We start from the raw sequence: 21,311 nt of genomic DNA on the forward strand, positions 1-21,311 counted from the left end.
CTCTTTGATGATGGCAGGCAGCCAAGACAACTCTCCTGTGCCACCAGCCAGTGCATGCTCTGTTCGGATGGCACCAGCCTGTCCTTGCTTGGTCAAGAATGAGGTGGGCCTGACTCCACCCACCGGAGCAACAGTGCAACCAGGGCAGGATTGCGTGGGCCCGGGCTACAGGGATGGCTTCCAAGGAAAGAAGTAACCTTGTAGGCAGCTAGGTTTGGTGTAATGGTGAACAGCGTGGGACTCTAATCTGGAGAGCCAGGTTTGATTCCCCGCTCCTCCACTTGAAGCCAGCTCTCTCAGAGCTCTCTCAGCCCCACCCACCTCACAGGGTGATTGTTGTGGGGATAATAACAACATACTTTGTAAACTGCTCTGATTGGGCATTAAGTTGTCCTGAAGGGTGGTATATAAATTGAATGTTGTTGTTGTTGTTGTTGTTGTTGTTGTTGTTGTTGTTGTTGTTGTTGTTGTTGTTGTTGTTGTTGTTGTTGTTGTTGTTAGTGAGGGCAAGGCTGTAATCTTCTGACAGGGCTGGCTTCTGAAGTAAGAGGCATCTCTGCAGACAGAGAGTGGGGAAAGACATCTAGCCAAATGCCATAAGGATGGAAATGGGGGGAACCTGCCCAGGCCAATGAGAACTTTCCTCCAGTCTCCAATACTGCCAGGTCATATGGGTGGGGTGGAAATGGCCAAGAGGGCAAGGCATCTCACTGGTTATTTAAAGAGGGCTGACCTTGCTTAGAGTGCTGGGAAACAGAGGTCAGTGAAGAGGAAGAGGATCCTGGTGTTGTAACCCCTCGAGTGGTAGGAGGAGCAAGTGGTGGGCCAGGGGCAAGAGGATCCCCACACCAGTCTTGGGTTGGATCCCAGCAACTTTTTCACTTGCCCAGTTCCCTTCCATTTCCTCCATCCCTTCGTGGCTTTGGCCCATTCAGGTCCCATGATCTTCAACATCTTTATGGTGGTCCAAAGAGACTCCTTCCTCCCTTTTTCACCAATCAAAAAAGTGGTTGGATCCAACCTCTTTTCTATTCTACTCGTCTGTGCCGCTGTTAATTGGCTACAGATTCCAATTCCTTATTTAGGATAAGAAACAAATTTCCAAGAAGGCCATGTTGACGTTTGCTGCTGCCAAGCAGACAGTAATTTAAACAGACTGCTAAGTAGTCAACTCAGTCACAAAATCACATAAACCAGTCAAAAATAAATACTCTGCTTAAAAAAAATTCCCAGCATTCACTGTAATCCTTAGTGATGTTAATGGCTGCTGATCTGTTTTGATCAGCTGAGTTTCCATGCATGTGTCGTTTTGCAAAAAGCCAGTGCAAACTTGTTTGGCGTGCATTCAAGTTGCTCAAACCCAAACCCAGTGACTTCTGCCTGATACAGTCAAACATTCAGTTGTTCTACAGTCAATTGTTCAACAGTCAAACAGTTCACTGGGAAATCTGTGGCATCCCTAGTTCTGCATATCGCTTCTTGCTTTCTCCTGCACACAGCAAGGGAGGCTGTGTGGCATTCATGTCAAACAGCACCACGTGAGGCCATTTTGCTTGGCATGCACAGCAGCTGTCTATGCAAGGGACCAGAGCAAGCCCCTGAGTCTTGGCAGCACCACTGGGGCACTCAAGCCAAAGAAGTGACCTCCTCCTTGGATATACTAAAGCCTGATACTATGAGTTAATTTCATAGGGTGGAAACTGAGTATCGATGGTCTCCTTCTCTGCCTTCATGCAGACAGAGTTGGACGAAAGATTGATCCTTCCAGAGGAGTTAGCCATGATAGTCTGCAGTTGCAAAATAGCAAGAGTCCAGTAGCACCTTTAAGGCTAACCAACTTTACTATCTGTGCATCTTTAGCACGTGCATCTGATGAAGAGAGCTGTGGCTCTCGAAAGCCTATGCTACAATAAAGTTGATTTGTCTTAACGGTGCGACTGGGCTATCTTCACTATTGGAAGAGGTGTTGGGTTTTTTGGCCAATCTTTTTTTTTTGTTGCCAATTTCCTCCTCTCGCTGCAGACCCTCAACTTCCCACTCATGCAGTTCATTGGGGGTTCCAGGATGGGGAGGCAAAGAAGTCCCCCTCTGCTAACTGAAATCATTTGCAACACTGGAGATTTACCACAAAATCCACACCATTTTTCTCATAAGAGCTGCTGCACGTGCCTTCAGTGGAGCCTCAGACTGTGGGCCACCAGAATCTCTCTTTAGGTGACCAGGCTGACGCAGCTGTTTCGCCTCACTGGCTTCTTTCCTCACAATTTTCTCCCCAAGACTCCTCCCACTTTTCAGATTGCTGCTCTGTCCTTTCTCAGCAATCTCAGCCTAGCCCTTTCTCTGCAGGTCCTCACATCACTGTTCCCTCCACTAAGGAGGAGGAGATCCTGGTAAGTATATGTTCCTCCTTGGGGGCTTCCTTCAGCCCTGTCTCTTTCCCCTGCCTGCTTGACTTGGGGATCCTTATGAGCCTCTCACACCTGTATTGTGTCACTTCTGGTCGGGTCAGGTTTCCATCTGGCTTGGCCAACAGAGACACCGGGTCGATGCCCAGGAAGGGCGCCCACTCACAAACCATTTGTCACTTTATGCAAAGTCGTTCCTTGGTATTGTTCTGACATCTTGGTCTGCCATGTTAATGTATTTACCTAGGAAGCGAGCCCCACTGAACTCAGCGGGGCTTATACTTTGGGCAAGCCTGCTTAAGCTCGTGCTGTAAAGTGAGTGAGCAAAGTGAATTATACAGAGAATCATGTTAGGCTACAGCGTGTTAAGAGAGATGGCAGCCTTGTTGGTCAGCGCCGAGGAAAGCATGTCATTGTTTATAGCACAGCTGCCGGCAGTGGCTGTGTTGGTATCTGCCGCATGTTGATGTGCAGAGCGCAAAAATGAATCTTATTCCTCAGGAGAGCCCTGCATATGTCAAGTATATTGTCTCATTAAGCCAATCCATTTATCAAGCCACTGAATGCCAATTAAATTGCACAGGATGGTGCAGGTATATGGTAGGCGGTTTGGTGCCAAACTTTATTACAGCTGAGCTTTCCTGGCTCAGCACATTCAGGCAAAGCAAAATGGCAATCCCCCCCTTCCCCCCCTCCAAGCCAAATGAAATTGTTCTCAAAATAATCGCTTTCGAGAGGAGGGGAAAGGCTTTAGCCTTGTTGAAACAGAGTCAGAAATGTAATGTCGCTGTTCTTAGGGGTGCATTTCATTCCGATGAAGATGTCAAGGCCTGAATATGAGCCGTGCCAAATGTCTTTGCAGCGTGCAAATTAGATCAGTGTAATTTCATCAGGCCGATCATTAGAGTTGTCGGTGGTTACGTGGCGAGTTTCGCAGCTTCTGCTCGGGGTCTGGAGGCACAGCTGAGCTAATGTTGCCCTCCCCAGAAAGAGACAGACAATGATTTTATATTGTTCTCTCAAAGCCAAGTTTCAAACGGCACTGCCAAGTCCATTGCGCAAAGAGTCAGTGTTCTCCGTGCCAGCCCTGTAAACTGGAGAGTTCCGTCCATGGAACGTTCACCCAGATTCTACAGCAATAATAACAAAAACAAAAAGAAGTATTGGAAGTGTCCATACAGTAGCCTGTCATTTTATACCAGTAGAGAATTGGAGGAGCACTTAACTATACAGTTCCCCTGCCAGCAAAGATTGTGGAGGAAGAAACGGTTGCTCCACCACTCTTCCTCCACGTCCAAGCAGAGACTTGTCCAAGCATGCAACAATCACATTTCAGCCTTTGTGGGATAGTCTTGAAAAGCAGGGCTTTGCAGCACAAATTCGCTTGCCAAGATCATACTTGATCCAGACTTTATTATCAGAAATTATTTCTGATGTTCGGGAGCGCCTTCTAATCAGGCAGCTGTTATGGAGCTTTACAGGCAGATTTACATTTCCCAGCCAATTGAGGAGATGTGAGGACAGGAGATGCTGGGACAGCGATAGATAAGTGTGACCCAGCGCATCAGGAGATACGTGCATGACAGGAATGCCATCTTACTGGAAAAGTTCCGACCAATCAGGATAATCCTGACTGGAACCTTTAATACAGTGGTTTGCATACAGTTACCCTAACTGAGTCCATAGGAGATCTGAACCGGAGATTTGGTCAGTTGTTGTTTGGGCTTAGATTAGATGATACTAGTGCAGGGGGGGGCGGCATGCAAGGACATCAGTGGGAGTTTCTTTTCCTCAGTCTTTCTCTCTCTCTCTTGCTTTTCCTGTTTGCCCCCCACTGACATTGCCTGCAGCCTTTCCCATTTCCTTCTCTCCCACCTATGTCCCCCCCCCACACACATCTTCAACTTTCCCCCCTGGCAGCCCTTCCTCTTTTCTGATTTCTCATCCGCTTAATCTAACCTACCATTTTCTGTTTCTCTCTGGTAGCCTCTGCCCCTTTTACTCATGCACCTTTTTCTATTTCCTTCCTCCACCTTCAGCTTTCCTTTCTTAACCTTTCCGCCCCCCCCCCCAGCTTTACCATCCTTCCATCTTTTGCCTTTTAGTTTGTCTTTCCCCCCTCCCTCAAACTGGCACTTGGCAGACCTCCAAAAGGGTCACTGAGATGTTACAGCTTAGTTCTATGAGATCTCAATGCCATTCTCGTCACAGAAGCAAACGATGCTTCTATGATTTGGGTTTTTAAAATCTTACAATGCGGGTTTTTTTTTTACATTTTATATTTTTCTGCAATTCCTTGGATTTCTGCCAAGCTTGTAGACCCTTTCTGTACATATCCCCATTTTATAGATTTTTGATCCACACTCTTAAGACTATTGTTCAAAATTAGATAAAATAATGAGGAATGTATGGCTGCTGCTGAAAGCAGCAAACATTTATGTCTCTTGCTTCCAGGTAGTATAAAAAGAAGGAAAAATGCCCAACATGGCATTCTCATTAGGGATATCTGAGCACCTGCTAGTTTGGCTCACATTTTGTATACAGGGCCATTTCCACACTACTCACCTTCAATCGGAATGCCGCAGAACGTTGTGAAAAAAACACGGAAGATAATGTTTTCTCGTGCAAGTTTTGTGCGACATCGTGCAAAACTCGCGCAAGAAAATGCTATCTTCTGGGTTTTGTTTGCAAAGTTCCATGGTGTTCCGATTGAAGGTGAGTAGTGTGGAAACGGCCCTGGTTGCAGACAGAGAGCTGCCTCCACCAGAGCCAGGGCTTTTTCTGCCCTGGCCCCAGCCTGGTGGAGCACTCTCCCACTGGAGATCCGGGCCCTGTGGGACCTATTACAGTTCCACAGGGCCTGTAAAACGGAGATGTTCCACCAGGCCTTTGGTTGAGGACCAGCGGGTTTCCCCCTTACCCTGTCTAAGATCAGTACCTCTTCTATGACTGCCCTTGGCTATGCGTTTTACCCACAGCGATGACCTATGCAGATTTTTTATTATTATCCAAAGTAGCCTATATATAATGGCACCAGAGTATTTTAATATAAGGTTTTAAATCTGTTTTTAAAGTTGACTATTAATTTATTGTGTTTTAATTATGATGTGAGCTGCCCTGAGCCCATTCATGGGAAGGGCGGGATATAAGTCAAATAAAATAAATAAATAATAAATAAATAATTTTCCATTGTGCATTTTATCTGTTTGTAAGCAGCTTGAACCTATTGGGTGAGTTATTTTTCATGTAGTCAAGCAATATATTCAGGGCTGCTGAGAGGAGGGGATCTGAAGGACAAAATTCCAGGGGCCCATGTGTATCAAGTTCTCTGAATTCCCAACTCTCATTTTAAATAACAGTAAGTCTTTAGCCCTTTAATTGCAGAGATACACCTTTCCCCTTATATCTCCACAAAAGAAGAGGATAGAAATTCACTTTTTAAATTCACCTGTCCTCCGGACCCCTTCCCATCCTGGCTGATGAAGGCCAGCTTGGAGGGGCTACAGGACCATTTGGAGGCCATTGTTAACATCTCCCTGAGCTCTGGGGTTTTTCCAGGAGTGTTAAAGGAGGCGGTAGTGCGTCCCCTCCTGAAAAAACCATCTTTGGGCCCCACCGACCCGTCCAGTTACCACCCAGTGTCGAACCTCCCGTTCCTGGGCAAGATGATTGAGCGGGCGGTGGCGGTACAACTGCAGGAATTCCTGAATGATGTTCTAGCCCTGGACCCATTCCAGTCTGGCTTCCGTCCTGGCCATGGGATGGAGACAGCCTTGGTTGCCCTCACAGATGACCTTCGCAGGCATCTGGATCGAGGCGGGTCAGCGCTGCTTGTGTTACTTGATCTCACAGCAGCGTTTGACACGGTTGACTATGATTTGCTGGCCAGCCGCCTTGCAGATGTGGGGATTAGGGGGACAGCCTTACAGTGGCTGATCTCCTTTCTCCAGGGTCGGGGACAGAGGGTGGCACTCGGGGGAGATCTATCGCCCCATCACCCTTTGGTGTGTGGGGTTCCCCAAGGGGCAATACTCTCCCTGATGTTATTTAACATCTATATGCGCCCCCTCACCCAGTTGGTGCGGAGGAAACGCTCTGTCAATGGAAACCTGGGCCCAGCAGGACATATTATCGTTCCGCCGGGCCTGTAAGACAGAGCTGTTCCGCCAGGCGTTCGGTGATTGAAGGGGGCGGTGCCATGTCGGCCTCCCATCTTTGGGGTGGGGGAGGGTTCTCCCCACCACTGCACTTTGTTAATTTGTTTTATTGTTTGTATATTGATTTTAGTTCTTGTTTTTATCAATTTTAACTGTTCACCGCCCAGAGCCCCTGGGGATGGGCGGTATATAAATTATAATTATATAATAATAATAATAATAATAATAATAATAATGAAAATGAGATTCAGAGAACCTAGTATGTATATTTGTTATAATGTTATACCAATATAATGATATCCAACTGCCAGTTTAAAAAAAATTAAAGCTATGTATAGCTGTGAGAAGAAATGGCCACTGCGGACACAATTTCAGGGAAAATTGGGGGAACTCTGCTAATGTGCCTCCTCTCCATTTTTCATATCTCCCCAATTTTCCTTCCCCATTAATCATATTTTGGGTGTGTGTGTGAAAAGTAATATTTTTTTCAGTTGAGTGACTTATTACCTAGTAATTTGTGTCTTGTCTTTATTTAATTTATAGCACACTTCAGTAGTCTGGCTAGGTTTCATGACTGGGGAGTCTTTTTGATTCTGCTTGCTCGTTTTTTTTTTTTTGTACCATATTGCAGTCTGCACAACATAAACTATAAGTTACGTAAAATCTATTCTTTAATAATCCTTTCCCTTTACTGTTTCTCATCTAATGAACAATTATGATTCTGTTCATGGTATCAAGATGTCAAGCAATTTGTTTTGCTATGATATTTGGTTTGAATCTGGGTCATGGGGGGGGGGGGCGGGTTCCAGATACAATCTTCATCTGGTGACCTCTGGCAGTTCTTGGCAGCATTTCACACGTGCACATTCTCAAACAGCCCTAATGCCCACCCACCCCCAACACACTACATGCACAGACCTGACTGCACATCACTCCACAGCAAATTATTTAAATAAAGAGTGAGCAAATTAATTGGTCAACCAATATATAAGCACTTCTTTAAAAAGTATTACTGTTTGGTGTTTATCTAGATCTACACATCTTCACATACAGGCTAGTCCTTCCTCTCCAGGTCATTTAATTTCTAGATCACACCATAACCTTAAGAAAGAGTCTGTTTTACCTACTGTGCAGGCGCACAAGTGGCTTCAAGGCAGAGAAATGAAATTCTATTCCCACATCTGCTGTGCAGCCACAAAGCTCCTTGACACACTGATGAGCTGAAGAGCACAAGGCAAGAACATCCAAGGCTTGCCTCTTGAGTCATTATGGCTGGTGAAAACAGTATGATTGCAGAATATGTTTGTTAAAAAGTGTGCAGCTTCCGTTCAGCTTCCAGTTTGGTGTAGTGTAGAGCGCGGGACTCTAATCTGGAGAGCTGGGTTTGATTCCCCACTCCTCCACTTGAAGCCAGCTGGGTGACCTTGGGTCAGTTAATTAAGAGCAGCAGGACTCTAATCTGGAGAGCCAGGTTTGATTCCCCACTCCTCCACTTGAAGCCAGCGGGGTGACCTCGGGCTAGTCACGGCTCTCTGGAGCTCTCTCAGCCCCACCCACCTCACAGGGTGTTTTGTTGTGGAGATAATAATAGCATACTTTGTAAACTGCTCTGAGTGGGCATTATGCTGTCCTGAATGGCGGTATATAAATCGAATGTTGTTGCTGTTATTCTCATGCTGCAGCTTTTCCCATTCATGCCCCACTCCTTTCTCTTCAATTTACGGGGTTGGGGAAACTTGAATGATGTCACGTCACAGACATGGGAGTGATGCTTATAGGGGTGTCCTGCATCTCTCATGCAGTGTCTTCGGTTCCCCAAGGACTCTGTCAGTTTCGCCTCCCCTTCTGGGAGCCAAAGAGGAAATAGACAACCCCCCCCCCCCCGAGCAGCCATATTTGCAGGCTCTGTAGAGAAGGAAATTGACAAAGCCTTCCGATCTGTCTTTTTAGTACTCAGCTTCCCGGCTAACATTGTGCGTCCCTTCACTTGAGCGTCCTCGTGTAATTCGTCTCGTTTACAGAGGCTTTAAAGACTGGAAGAATCATGTAGTTCTATCTTTTGCTGCACCATGGAACCTGATTTCAGCTATATTGGTGCCACTATAAAATACCACTATCAAAACAATCCATGCAGCTCTTCCTCCGCTTTTTAACTATATAAAATAAAACATAATGAATTGTATGCTTTTGTCGCATACACGCACATGTATTTTCCCAAGGATTATTTAAACCAACGTTTATTTCATTCCCAGATATCTTCAACATTTGCAATGAGAGAGCTGATATTTCAGACCAAGCGATGCAAAGCAATCAGATCCTTGATCGGCAGTTTCCTTATCTTCCTGCACCTATTCCAACAATGTGGCTAGTACCTAAGGCCTTTCTTCAGGCACATGGGGACCCAGATGCCAAACTCTGGAAGACTGCAGCGGCAACATCTGGCTGTTTGGTGATATCCAGAGGCTGCTGTGCTCATAGATCTGAAATGCCTCTAGACATGTCACATGGACAAACGGCGAGGCTCTCGTTCTCATTTTGGGAACATCTTTTTTTCCCCCTCCTCACCTTTGATTAGCAAAATGTATGTTTTGCTAATTAAGTACACGTGGAATTACCCAGAAATCCTTCATTTGTAATGGGGAAAGATACATGTGCTTCATCCTGAGCAAAGAGTTTGACATTCGATGTTAATTTAGCATGCGCTTTGAATGCTCAGAAAGTGTCATGAACCCCTCCAGCCAGCCCAATGACTCTGACTTGGAGGATGCAGAGGAGGAGCCTGGGGAGTGGAGGCTAGCGGGCCTGATGCTGCAGAGGCACCTGCTGATAGGGTTGTCAGAATGAGGCTAGCATCATGATTTCACTTCTGGAAGTGATGTCATTGCACCCGGCCGAGAGTGCACGACTGCCCGGGTTGCCTGCTGGTGGTGGGCGATCACTGGTCAACTTGCCACCTCCTGCTGATCACCATCAATCGGTGGGCAGGGAGACAAAAGGCAGGCACCTGGCAAGCCTACCTGCTGACCATGCTCCAGCAGCACCAGAGGCTACCTTGTCAGAGCCTCCAAGTGAGACCTTGGCACTGTCCTCGGAGATAACCACTAGGCTTTTGCCAGCCAGCTGAGCCAGATAACCACTAGGCTTTTGCCAGCCAGCTGAGCCAGAACAAAGGAGGCAGACTGGCAGTGCACAATCGCAGCCTGACTCCAAAACAGGGCTCTGAGAGTAGCACTGCTTTGCAGGATCCTGTCCAAGGCACAGCTCAGTCTCAGGAGCCTCAGCACCTGCCAGCAAATGCAGCTGAGCCAGATTATCTCTCAGCCTATTTAGGCTGCATTGCTGGATCAACCGGTCGACTAGATGCCCACGCTCCCAAGCCTAACAAATCAAGCCTAGGGTTAGTGGTCGCCTGGAGGAGGCAGAGGATCCCCCGCTCCCTGCCTCCTCCTCTAGCCAGCACTCATCTGGCTGGTGGGGGAAACAGGCAGGGGAACAGGCGTCCCAGGGAGCACTCCCAGGTGCAGTGTGATGATGTCACTCCCAGGAATTACATCATTGTGCAGGTGCTGGGAGTGCTCACAGGCTTCACACAGGGCCGATTTGGCCCATTTGGGGGCCCAAATAGGCCCGGAGCAAAGCCTGGGAGTACTCCCAGAGCCTGCACCATGATGTCACTCCTGGAAGTGACATCATTGTGCCGTGCTAGATGTCTGAAAAGGTAAGTGCTGGGTCCCCCCTCACACTGAGAGGGTAAGAAGATCTGGCAACCCTCATCAAGCTTGAGGCCTTACTGTAGAGTAACCTACCTGCAGAGTACAGGACAGAAAGTGTCCTAATTATTACTCCTAGATCCAGAGGAGTTAGACATGTTAGTCTGTAGTAGCAAAATAGAAGAGAGTCCAGTAGCACCTTTAAGACTAACCAACTTTACTGTAGCATAAACTTTCGAGAACCACATGCATCTGATGAAGAGAACTGTGATTCTCGAAAGCTTATGCTACACAGTAAAGTTGGTTAGTCTTAAAGGTGCCACTGGACTCTTTTCTATTTTGCTGATTATTACTGTTATTTGTGTATGTCCAGTGAGGTCAGGCAGACCATCAAGCCATGTAGTACTTGGGGAAAAAAGGGTTAATTTGATCCCGTCCAAGTGAGCAATGGCTTGCGAAAGCCCATAAAGAAATAAATACTAGTCTTTAAGGTGCCCCTGGACTTTCAGTTTATTTTATTTAATGCATGTAATTTTGAGGCAATGTTTAGGATGTTTATTGGTTCATATTTGCTAGAATATATTTGCCTACCATTGTCATAATAGGTGAAACAGGTTGCCTGAAACCTCAGCTTATGTTTTTTTTAAACAAGTAAGATATGCCTTTTTCCTTACATCTCTGAAGGGAAAGATCTGGAGACTTTTTAAAAAGAAAGCTGGGAATGCAGAATACCTTTTATTTCCTTCCTTTCAACTGGAAATCTAATTCTGGTCTCCATCCCCTTGGGCTTTGACCAGAGCTGTTTTCACACTACTAACCTGCTTCCGTAATGTTGTGAAACATCGCGCGAAAAACGCAGAAAATAGCATCTTCTCGCGAGAGTTTTGCGCAATGTTGCGCGAAACTCTTGCAATGTCACGCAAAACTCTCATGAGAAGACGCTATCTTCCATGTTTTTCACGCGATGTTTCGCAACTTTACGGAAGCAGGTTAGTAGTGTGAAAACAGCCCAGATTTATTGAACTTTGTAAAGACTTGCATTTAGCAATGCGCATTCTTGAAAATATTTCTGCAGGGTTCATATCTTCTCCTGGAAACTTCTTACTTTGTAATGTTGAAAATCTCTGGGAGACTGATTTTATACAGTAATTCATTTTCAAAGGTATGTGATTTCACCTATCTGAACAATAACAGTTTTTTCCTCCCCTTCTTTCTTTCTTTCTTTCTTTCTTTCTTTCTTTCTTTCTTTCTTTCTTTCTTTCTTTCTTTCTTTCTTTCTTTCTTTCTTTCTTTCTTTCTTTCTTTCTTTCTTTCTTCCTTTCTTCCTTTCTTCCTTTCATCTATGAAATATTAATGGAAGAGAAGAAATGGGGCATAACTGGGGGGAAATCAGTTTTAATTTGTTACAAAAAGAGTATATTCTAATAAAGGGGTGTAACTGTCCTGATACGTATAAGACCTGATTTTCGTAAAGTGTGTATTGTCTTTCTTGGGAGTTCTTCAGTTAGCAACTCTACTTTGGCGCTCTGTTTTATATCAATCAGAGGGCAAGTACAGAGCGAATGTTTGCTCTGAGCATTTATACTTCACCTTTCTGATACCCTGACACTGCAATCCCGTATAGAGTTACTCCAGTCTAAACCTATTAAAAGCAACAGCCTTAACCTGGCCTGAGATTTTATTGTTCTGTTTTGTAAGATGAATACACGTCAGCTCACGGCTTATCAAAAATGGGGCACACTAGATCTCCTCCATCAAATGCCCCAGAGCCTAATTAGTTCGTTGTGCTCTACAGATGGTATTAATTAAAAAGGGGGCATCACGTTGATCAAGGCTACAATAGTTTCTTGAATTTCAGCTGCATTTATCAGGCCGCTCCCACCTGCTGTGCGCCCGTGCCGAACTGTGTCATATCTTCAGGCAGCCCCCAAAGTTTATCTTGTTAGACAAACAAAAATGTTCTGTTCAGTAATGGAGAGATCATCCCACTGAATCTCATCCCATTGGTCTGAGCTGCACAAATGTTCATGGATGCAAGGCTGTACATGTGCCTTGAGCATGGAGGTACCATTCCAGTGTTTTAACTAGCAGCCTTTTAAGAGATGTCTTTCATTAATTTGCTTTTTTAAATCACCTAAGACAGAGTCAACTAGGTTTCAGAAAAGGCAATTGTTTGGGGTAATATCCAGTGGGTAGAACAGGCTCAACGAGAATACTCCAAGTCAGATTTTGTATGGAGAGGGAGATCTGATTTCCTATGTTGGGTTGCCAAGTCCATCTTGGGAAATTCCTGGAGATTTGTGGGTATTGTTTGGAGAAGGGAGGGAGCTTAGTGGGAATGTGATGCTGTAGAGTCCACCCCACAAAGCTGCCGTTTCCTCCAGAGAGTTTGAGGCTCTGTAGTCTGGAGATCTGGGAGAACTCCATGATCTATCTTTTTATTTTATTTTATTTTAGTCCACTCTCCTCACAAGCGGGCTTAGAGCAGATCACAACAACAAATAAAACACAGAAAGAATAAAAATGTGGTAGCATAAACCATAAAATCAACAATAATACAATTCATTAAAAACAGCAGTGTGCATATTGCATCTCCCATCAGATAACTACAAAGTCCATGGCCAGCTACCACATGAACAGCAGAATCAGGGGTATACGCCCCCCTGTGGCAGGATGCCGGTTGGATGGCTCGCTCACCTCAACCTCCATATACCTCCATCAGTCTTAGAGGCCTGCTGGAAAGACAGCTGAACCCGCTGGGCCTGGGTTTCCATAGACGGAGAGTTTCACCAGGTTGGTGCCAAGGCCAATAAAGCCCTGGCCTTGATCAAGGCAAGGCAAACCAGGGACCACCAGTAGGTGCTGGCACAAAACTGGTGTTATATGTGACTGGAATGGACTCCCAGTCAAGATACAAAGCACTGCATTCTGGACAAGTTGCAACTTCCGGAGCAGGCCCAAGGGCAACCCAGTGTAGAGCGAGTTGGGACGGATGTTGTGAGGATAAAATGTAGGAGAGGAAAATAATGTAAGCTGATTTGAGTCTCCATTGGGGTATAAATGAAGTAAACAAAATAAATCCCTTTGAGATATGTGCTTGGATGTTTGTTTTTCAGCCACTACATGAAATCATAAAGAAACTACTTGGGTAACTTCCGTTTTGAGAACTGAGCTTTATTATAGAATCATAGCACTTAAGAGACTTCCAGGATTATAAAATCTAATTCACTGTGACAGAATTACCAAAATAAAACATTTCCCATTTTTACTTTTAAAAAGCCTGTAGTAGACACGATCCCATAGGCAACAATTATGTGGTCAATTATGCTTCTCCTGAGAAATTGCGATTTTTACAGGAAGAAAGAGAGGACGGGTTTTTCTACACTGGGTTTTATTGGGAGGGGTGGTGGTTCTGGCCTCATACTGCTTTGGTTTATCTGCTGGCTTCTGCACACATTTTTTTGCCTTTAGTTTTTACTTTGGTGGTTCCCCCCCCCCTAGGTTTTTTGGGGGTTCTTTTGAGATCACTTTTACTCCAATCTTTTTCTGGAAGCTCATTTTGAGTTGATTTTTTACCTCATGGGTAATGTTTCTTTCTGTTTTGTTTGTCCCACCCACTCTCACCCACTTCTAACCCACCTTTCAATGATTAGACATCATTCAACCACTCTTCTCCCTGCCTCTTTTTCTTTTCTATCTTTTTAAAATCATCAATTTCATATTGACATCATATTGACTTAAGGATGGGAGGTGGAGCTGCTCCCCTTTCAGGCTTCCCCATGCGAAAACTGATAGTGTGTTCCTTTTTGATCTTTTAAAGTCTTCAGCCCTTATATGCCCCCCAAATAAAAAGGATGTGTGTGTGCTGTGATGCCACTAGAGATGGGCACGATCCACATTAAGATCGAAAAAACCCACGATAATGGTGATCGCGTGATCGGGACCTGGTGGATCGTGCTCGGCCATGGCCAACAATCCAGCGATCGGGGGGGCTGGATCGGGGCTTGATTGGGGCAATCGTGCTCAGATCGGGAAGCCAGACACTCAGGCGCCAGCAATCTATTCCCCTGGCAACGGAGCCAGGGGAATGCCTGAGCTGTGTTTGCCCTCCTTCTGTCACCCTGGAAACCCAAATGGAAGCCCAGCTTTCTTTGATCAGCAGGGCTTCCTTCCAACCACGGAGCAGCAAAGCAGTCACCAGCTGGGAGAAGACAGCCAGGGGAGGGAGGGGGAAGGGGGTGTTCTGTAGCCATGGGCACTCCAATCTCATCCCTGCAAACCCTGATAGGCAGCTCTGATGGCCAAACACAGGCCAGACCCCCCGCCCCCTGAGGGGAGGCGGCTCCTCGCCGTCTACCCGTGCCCGCTGGGCCCGGCAGCCACCGCCAGCACCCACCTTCCCACATAGCTGGGAATAGCAGCGCACTCCACTTTGGCCTCCACAATCCACGATCCACAGATTGGGAACGGGAGATGATCGGTGTGGATCGTTCATTGGGGATCATCGCCGGTGCCGATCCACGATCAGCTGGATTGTTAATTTATTTTGGATCGTGCCCATCTCTAGATGCCACCAATGACAATAGCACCCTTTCTTTAAAAATCCTGATTATTGCAGAATGAAATAAACCAATTCCACAACTGTAAAGATACAAAGGGAGGGCAGATCTGTGGAAGAACCACACCCAAACCAGTTCCAATGCATGGGGATTGCTGAGAAAATCTGGAATAAACCAAGTGTGGAGAAAAGCCCTAAGTCTCAAGTCCCTTCCATTGCAGAGATATGCCTTTTCCCTTATGTCCCCACAAAAGAAGGGGCTAGTGACTTACTTTAAAAAACAAAAACAAACTAAAACTGGGAATTCCAGGAACCTGCTGCATCTGTTATTACAAAGGTATATCAATATAGCAATATGAAAGTGACAATTTTTAAGAAAAGATTGAAAACGAAACTAGGAGAGGGGAAGAAAGTGGATGGAGGAATGGTTCAACAATGGCAAATGTTTAATCATCAAAAAAGTGGATTGGGACAAACATTGTCTGGGGTTGAGCACCCCAAACTTGCCACAGCCCCCTTACCTGAAGGCCGATGGAACACCAGCAGCAGGCACAAGAGGCCCCAGGGAGGGGGTGCAGCTCCAGACAGCAGCAAGGGAAGGGAAAAGGGAGCCAGAGAGAGAGACCGGCCAGGGGCATGCTGCCCAACCCCACCCCAAAGGGCAAGAGGTACCCACACCTGCCCAAGGTGTAAACGACGGGATAGAGGTACTGGAAGCCCCTGCACAAGCCCTAGGGGGAACCAGCAACCCCAGCCACCTAAGGAAGCCAGCTGAACTCCAGGAGTGTTTGTGGTGGTAGGGGGGGGAGTGTTGTTCCAGTGAGCAATGCTTTGTGGAGGTTTCCTCCATCCCTTTGTGTAGCAGCTCCAGTCCAAATCAGATCACCCCTGAGAAGATACTGTTAATCTTACCAAGTTAGACCTCAAGATTAGTGCACTTTTTAAGAGGGTTTGTATTAGTGGCCTTCATCCAATGGCCAGGGAAAACCACAGAGCCCCATCTTCTGGTCTGCAACCTCGACAAAGCTGTCTTTGTGTGTGTGTTGGGGGTGGGGGCTTTTTGGAAGGACCTGCTGCTGATGCTGAGGCATGGAGAGCAAGGGAGCCAATGTCTCTTTGTGCCCATGCCAAAAGAAGACACAAAATGGCCAGTCAGCAGTGGAGAGAACGCTTCCATAGCTCTGACTCTTGGCTCATTCCTCAGTATGGTATACTCCCTGATTCTCTGCTTGTATTTCCTGTCCCTGGCTTTCTGAGTCCTGCCCTTGACCCTGGTCATGCCTTAACTGTGGCTGTCCCTTTTCTTCTCACTGTGATGACTTGTGCTTGTAGTTCAGTGGGTCAAAGGTCTGGAAAGTTCTCTTGGTTGTCAACTGTTCTCGGTTGTCTTAGACTTGGCTCAAAGCAAAATTCAAAGTGAGCTCGGGTTTCTCTTTGTAATGATTTCAAGAAATGGGTGCATGTGTCTTTAAATGTTTGGTGAGATAGGTGAAGAGTGGGGGTGAAAGAGAGAGATGAGTGAGTGATATGATTGGTTGATGACAGAGAGTGGGTGGAGTGAAGGCAGTTTTCAGTTATTGAGGGAGAGAAAAAGGTTCAGTTAGGGCAAGAGAGGCGAGCTGTGTGCAGCCTGAGGGTGTTCATGTATTTGTGAGGGAAAGGCAACCTGGGTGGAAGCCTGAACTGAATGTGTCTGTGAGACTATATATTCATTCTGTTTGAAGCAGGCAAACTGTGTGTGCGCCTGAGAGAGGAAGGATTGAGAGTCAGAAGAAAGCAGGCTAGCTGTGTGCTGCCTGAATATGTTGGAGTGTTTATGAGAGAAATATAACCTGTGTGGAACCTGAACTGAGCATGTTTGTGAAAGGACACTCAGTCAGGGAAAGAGAGGCCAGCCGTGTGAATGAGAGTAAATGAAGTAACTTTAAGAACTACTTTTATGAAACCAATACGCTTCTTGAAAAATAAACATTTATTTTGTTTTATTATATCCCAGTGTAGCTGTCATTGCTATATCCCATTCATATCTTCAGGGCCACATAGAACCACGAAGGAGCCTGATGCTTAAACACGTTACCAAAGGGGAAATTTGAATAAAATATTTTGGAATAATACATTCCTGGTGGCAGCAAACTACCCAGAGGGTGTAAGGGGAAGATTAAAAGAAAAATCTACCCCAAAGAAAGTGAAGATCATCATAACACTCTTCTTGTGAAATAGCCAAGGAGTTTTGAGAGAAGTTGAAAGATCTCCAATACGGCTTGCAGAACTCCTCAGGATGGGCTTCAAGTAGGTCAAAGTAATGCTTTAACTTACCAGAAAGGATCCTGGTGGGCTGGAAACAACACAGGGCCGTTTGGATTGAACCCAGTTGGCAGCAAAATGGGAGGAGGAAACAGGTAAGCCTGTACCCCTCGTCCTTCTTCATCATCTGGGTCTGAATTATCTGGCATTTCAGTTGCCCCTCAGTTGCCCTAACATCTTGCTGGGTTCTGTAGAATATCATAGGTACCATTAAGAAGTCAGCACTTGCCAACATAGTTATCTTTTCTCATGTGGGCACACAGGGCAGTAATATATACCCAGAACCCCCTTATCTGCAGTGCTATCTCTGTTCATTTCAATTGCTCTGCTCAGCAGTTCTCTCCACTGCAATGGACAGAGAAGCTGACTAGCAGAGATGGTCCATACATGCAGTGGAGAGGCATTAGATGCAGCAATATGTCTTTACCATTTATGTTTTCCCGGATGTAAAAGTGTTGTGATAAGCTGTACATTTGATTATTGACCTGAGGACATGAATCTTACAGTTGTTATACTGTAATCTAAAACTTTAAAATAAGTTGGCAGACACTGCTCAATTGAGATAATAATAGCTCAAAAATATATTAAAATATTGTGAACCCATTGCCATAAAGAAAACACTCTGCCCCATGGCGCAGAGTGGTAAGCTGTAGTACTGTAGCTCTGCTCACGACCTGAGTTCAATCCTGGTGGAACCTGGGTTCAGGTAGCTGGCTCAAGGTTGACTCAGCTTTCCATCCTTCCGAGGTCGGTGATGCGATGTCCCCCCCCATGGGTCAGTAATGACTTGGTGCTTGCACAGGGGACTACCTTTACCTTTTTAGGTCATTATAAGCAATTTAATTTGAAAGAAACAGCCAGCTTTCTAACTGCATGGGTTCTAAATGAAATTTGTAACAGGAAAGATAAATAAAATGTGTTTACTCATTTACATATTTTAGCTGTTCTTGTTTGTCGTCTTAGAAACTTATATTGTTGTTAAACTTGCTGGGAGACATGTCACTAATTAAATAAACTCACAGTCTAAATTTATTCTATTATGTTAGCATCCTCAATTTAAATCAATGTACAAAAATCACATGATGAGCATAGAGACTTTGGTAGCAGAGCACGGATCTGAAGAGTACAGATATGGGACGCTTAAGTTCAAATCCATCCAATGCAAGCCCCGTCCCCTCTCCTGATTTTCAATCTCTTACTGTCGATCAACATGATTATTACCCTGAGAAGTTAAAAGGTTCAGAAACTTGGCATGACATCACACCAGGTCAGCCAATGACAAGGGGGAACCTCACAGGCAAAAAAATGAAATCTTATTCAGCATCTTGCATTCCTCTTAAAAGAACCAAGCATTATCTACAATAATAAAAAAATAAAATGAAGCAATCTGTCTGTCCATCTCTAGCAGGCATAATTCAACAGAAAATGAATACAGGAGTCTCAAAATTGGCTACCAGCTTCAGGATGATCATGGGACTTGCAGTGCCAGGAAGGCAGGCAGGCAGGCAGGCAGGCAGGCAGTGGTGACGGCGGCAGCGGCGGTGGGGGTGCGCGGCTTGATTCGGTGCTCTCAGCCTAATGTATCTCACAGGATGGTTGAAAGGTATCTCCATATCCATATTAAACGTCTTTCATGTATACAAGACCCTGACCAGGATAGCCCAGGTGAGCCTGATCTCATCAGATCTCAGAAGCTAAGCAAGTTCGGCCTTGGTTAGTAACTGGATGGGAGACCTCCAGTAAAGACCAGGGTTGCAGAGGCAGGCAATGACAAACCACCTCTGTTAGTCTCTTGCCGTGAAAATCCTGTAAGGGGTTGCCGTAAGTCAGCTATGACTTGAGGGCACTCTCCACACCACATGTACACCAGAACAGGGTTTATGACATATTTGCTGGAAGAAAAATAAATCCCTTCATTGCTGTTCCACATATTACATGGAAACATATCCAGGTTTACAGCTTGAGCAAGAGCCCTACAGTCATTTTCTTCTCTAGAGAGTGTAACCTATATGATCAACCACGTTTCATTTTTAGGGACATTCTTACAAAACCCACACAAACACTAGATGTAGACTTTAAAAATGTAATGTGAGAAGTGGCTGACATCTAATACTAAAGCCGAAAACCCTTTGTACAAAACTTGCAAGAAGATGCCAGTACAATACAAAGTTTAGATTAAGCTTTCAAAATTAATTTTAGGCATCCTGGCTTATTTCATTTATTTTGCCACTTGACTTTCTCTAAGTTGTAATGTGTCATTCTAAGCCATGAGAAAATGCTGCTTGCTGTTCTTAGCCAGTCAATGAGTGTTTTCCTCTTTCATAACTCATGGACACTTACAAAAATTGTACCAATTTGGCCAAATATAATGCTTTTGGGGTGTTTGCCTAAAATGTAGAAATGAAAGAGGAAGCAAAGGGTCATTGTTCCCTATAGCGTAACCACTTTCAGGTGAATCACCACCCAACAATGCTTTAATTTTTTACAAACAAAAATATTGCTTAACTAAATTCCGCTGTGAATTTAAATGCCTGCACAACAAACTAGTTTTACATCTTTTTTGCATGCAGACCACTAAAGAGAATTTAGAATGATATAAAACTGAGGGCTGATATGTAACCTATCATAAAAGCATGAGCATTATTTATTATTCATACTGTATTGCCCCGTCACTGTGGTTGAATAGAGACAAGGTTATTTATTAAAGAAATTCTAAAGAAACAAAGAAAATCCATGAATATGATTTTCTACAGTTAACCCCATTTTTAAAACTTCCTTTCTTCCAAGAAGCTCAAGCTCATTTCTACTCATCTCTACTATCTCATCCACTCATCTCTACTATCCTCATTACCATCCTGTGAGGTAGGTTAAGCAGCAACAGAATGCCTAAACTAACCCAAGGTCAGTCTACGAGCATTACGGTGAAATAGGGCTTGAAATCTGGGTGAAGCATATTAACCCGCCCATCACATCCTACTGAATCAAGCTCATTAGCAGCCCCAAGTGGCTGCCTTGAAGGTTGAAGAAGGGGAGGAAGAAAGTGTTGAACTCTTTCCTTCTATAAAGAAGACAACTTTGAGAAGCGCTGACCTGAGGAACAATTCACTAGTGTGTAAAACCAGTTAGTGAACTGATGATTTACACAAGTGGTGAGAGAACATACAATGTTTCTGCACTTAATCCAAAATCTGGCAAAGTAAAGATCTCCTTTAAACAGCAGCAACAACAATCTTTTTATCATGTCTGTCTTCCAATGAGCACAAAGAGGCAGACATGGTCCTCTCCCCATTTTATCCTTACAACAAGCCTGCGAGGTAGGTAGGTGAAGTTGAGAGGTTTCATGGTTGAGCGGGAATTTGAACCTAGTTCAGTCTGAGTTTGACACAGTAATCATTGTGTAACACCCTACCTTATCTTTCTTTATTATAAAAGTTTTCTTAAAGAAGATCTGATTATTTATTTTAAAAAACTTTCAGTAGTCTGTAAGCTTTTCCTCCCCTTTTCATTCTGAAGAGAAACCACCCTCATAACAACCCTATATAAGGTAGGTTGAGCCTGAAAGGGAACTAAGAGGAAACAGTGAACACTGGTTCACAAATGGGTACATGCATGTGTGCACGCATGCAGGCACATATACACATACATTTTGAACTGGATAGCCCAGGCAGGCCTGATCTTGTTAGATCTCAGAGGCTAAGCAGGGTTGGCCTTGGTTAGTAATTGTATGGGAGATCTCCAAAGAGCAAGCCTGCAGAGGCAGGCAATGGCAAACCATCCCTGCCAGTCACTTGCCTTGAAGACCCTCACAGGGGTCACCGTAAGTCAGCTATGATTTGATGGCAGTTTCCACACCCCCATACATATTTATATCCTGCCTTTCTGAAGGAGGAAGTATGGACTCTCAAAAGTTTATCCTCTGAAAATCTTGTTGGTCGCTAAGGTGCCACTGGACTCAAATCCCTCAAGCCCAGATATTTGAATTTAAAACAAAAGATGCTTTTGCCAGCAACAGTGGAGAGCAGGGAAGGGGGACCATGTAAACTGTCAGAGCTCAAAAGTGCCACTGGACTCAAATCTGCTGGACAACCCTATGAGGTAAACGAAGCTGGCAGGAAACAGAGAGGAATGGGCGAGACACCCAAGTTCAAATCTCTGTTCATGTGAAAAAGCAGCCAGT

The sequence above is a fragment of the Eublepharis macularius genome, chromosome 2 (assembly GCF_028583425.1).
Source record: "Eublepharis macularius isolate TG4126 chromosome 2, MPM_Emac_v1.0, whole genome shotgun sequence".
NCBI lineage: Eukaryota > Metazoa > Chordata > Lepidosauria > Squamata > Eublepharidae > Eublepharis > Eublepharis macularius.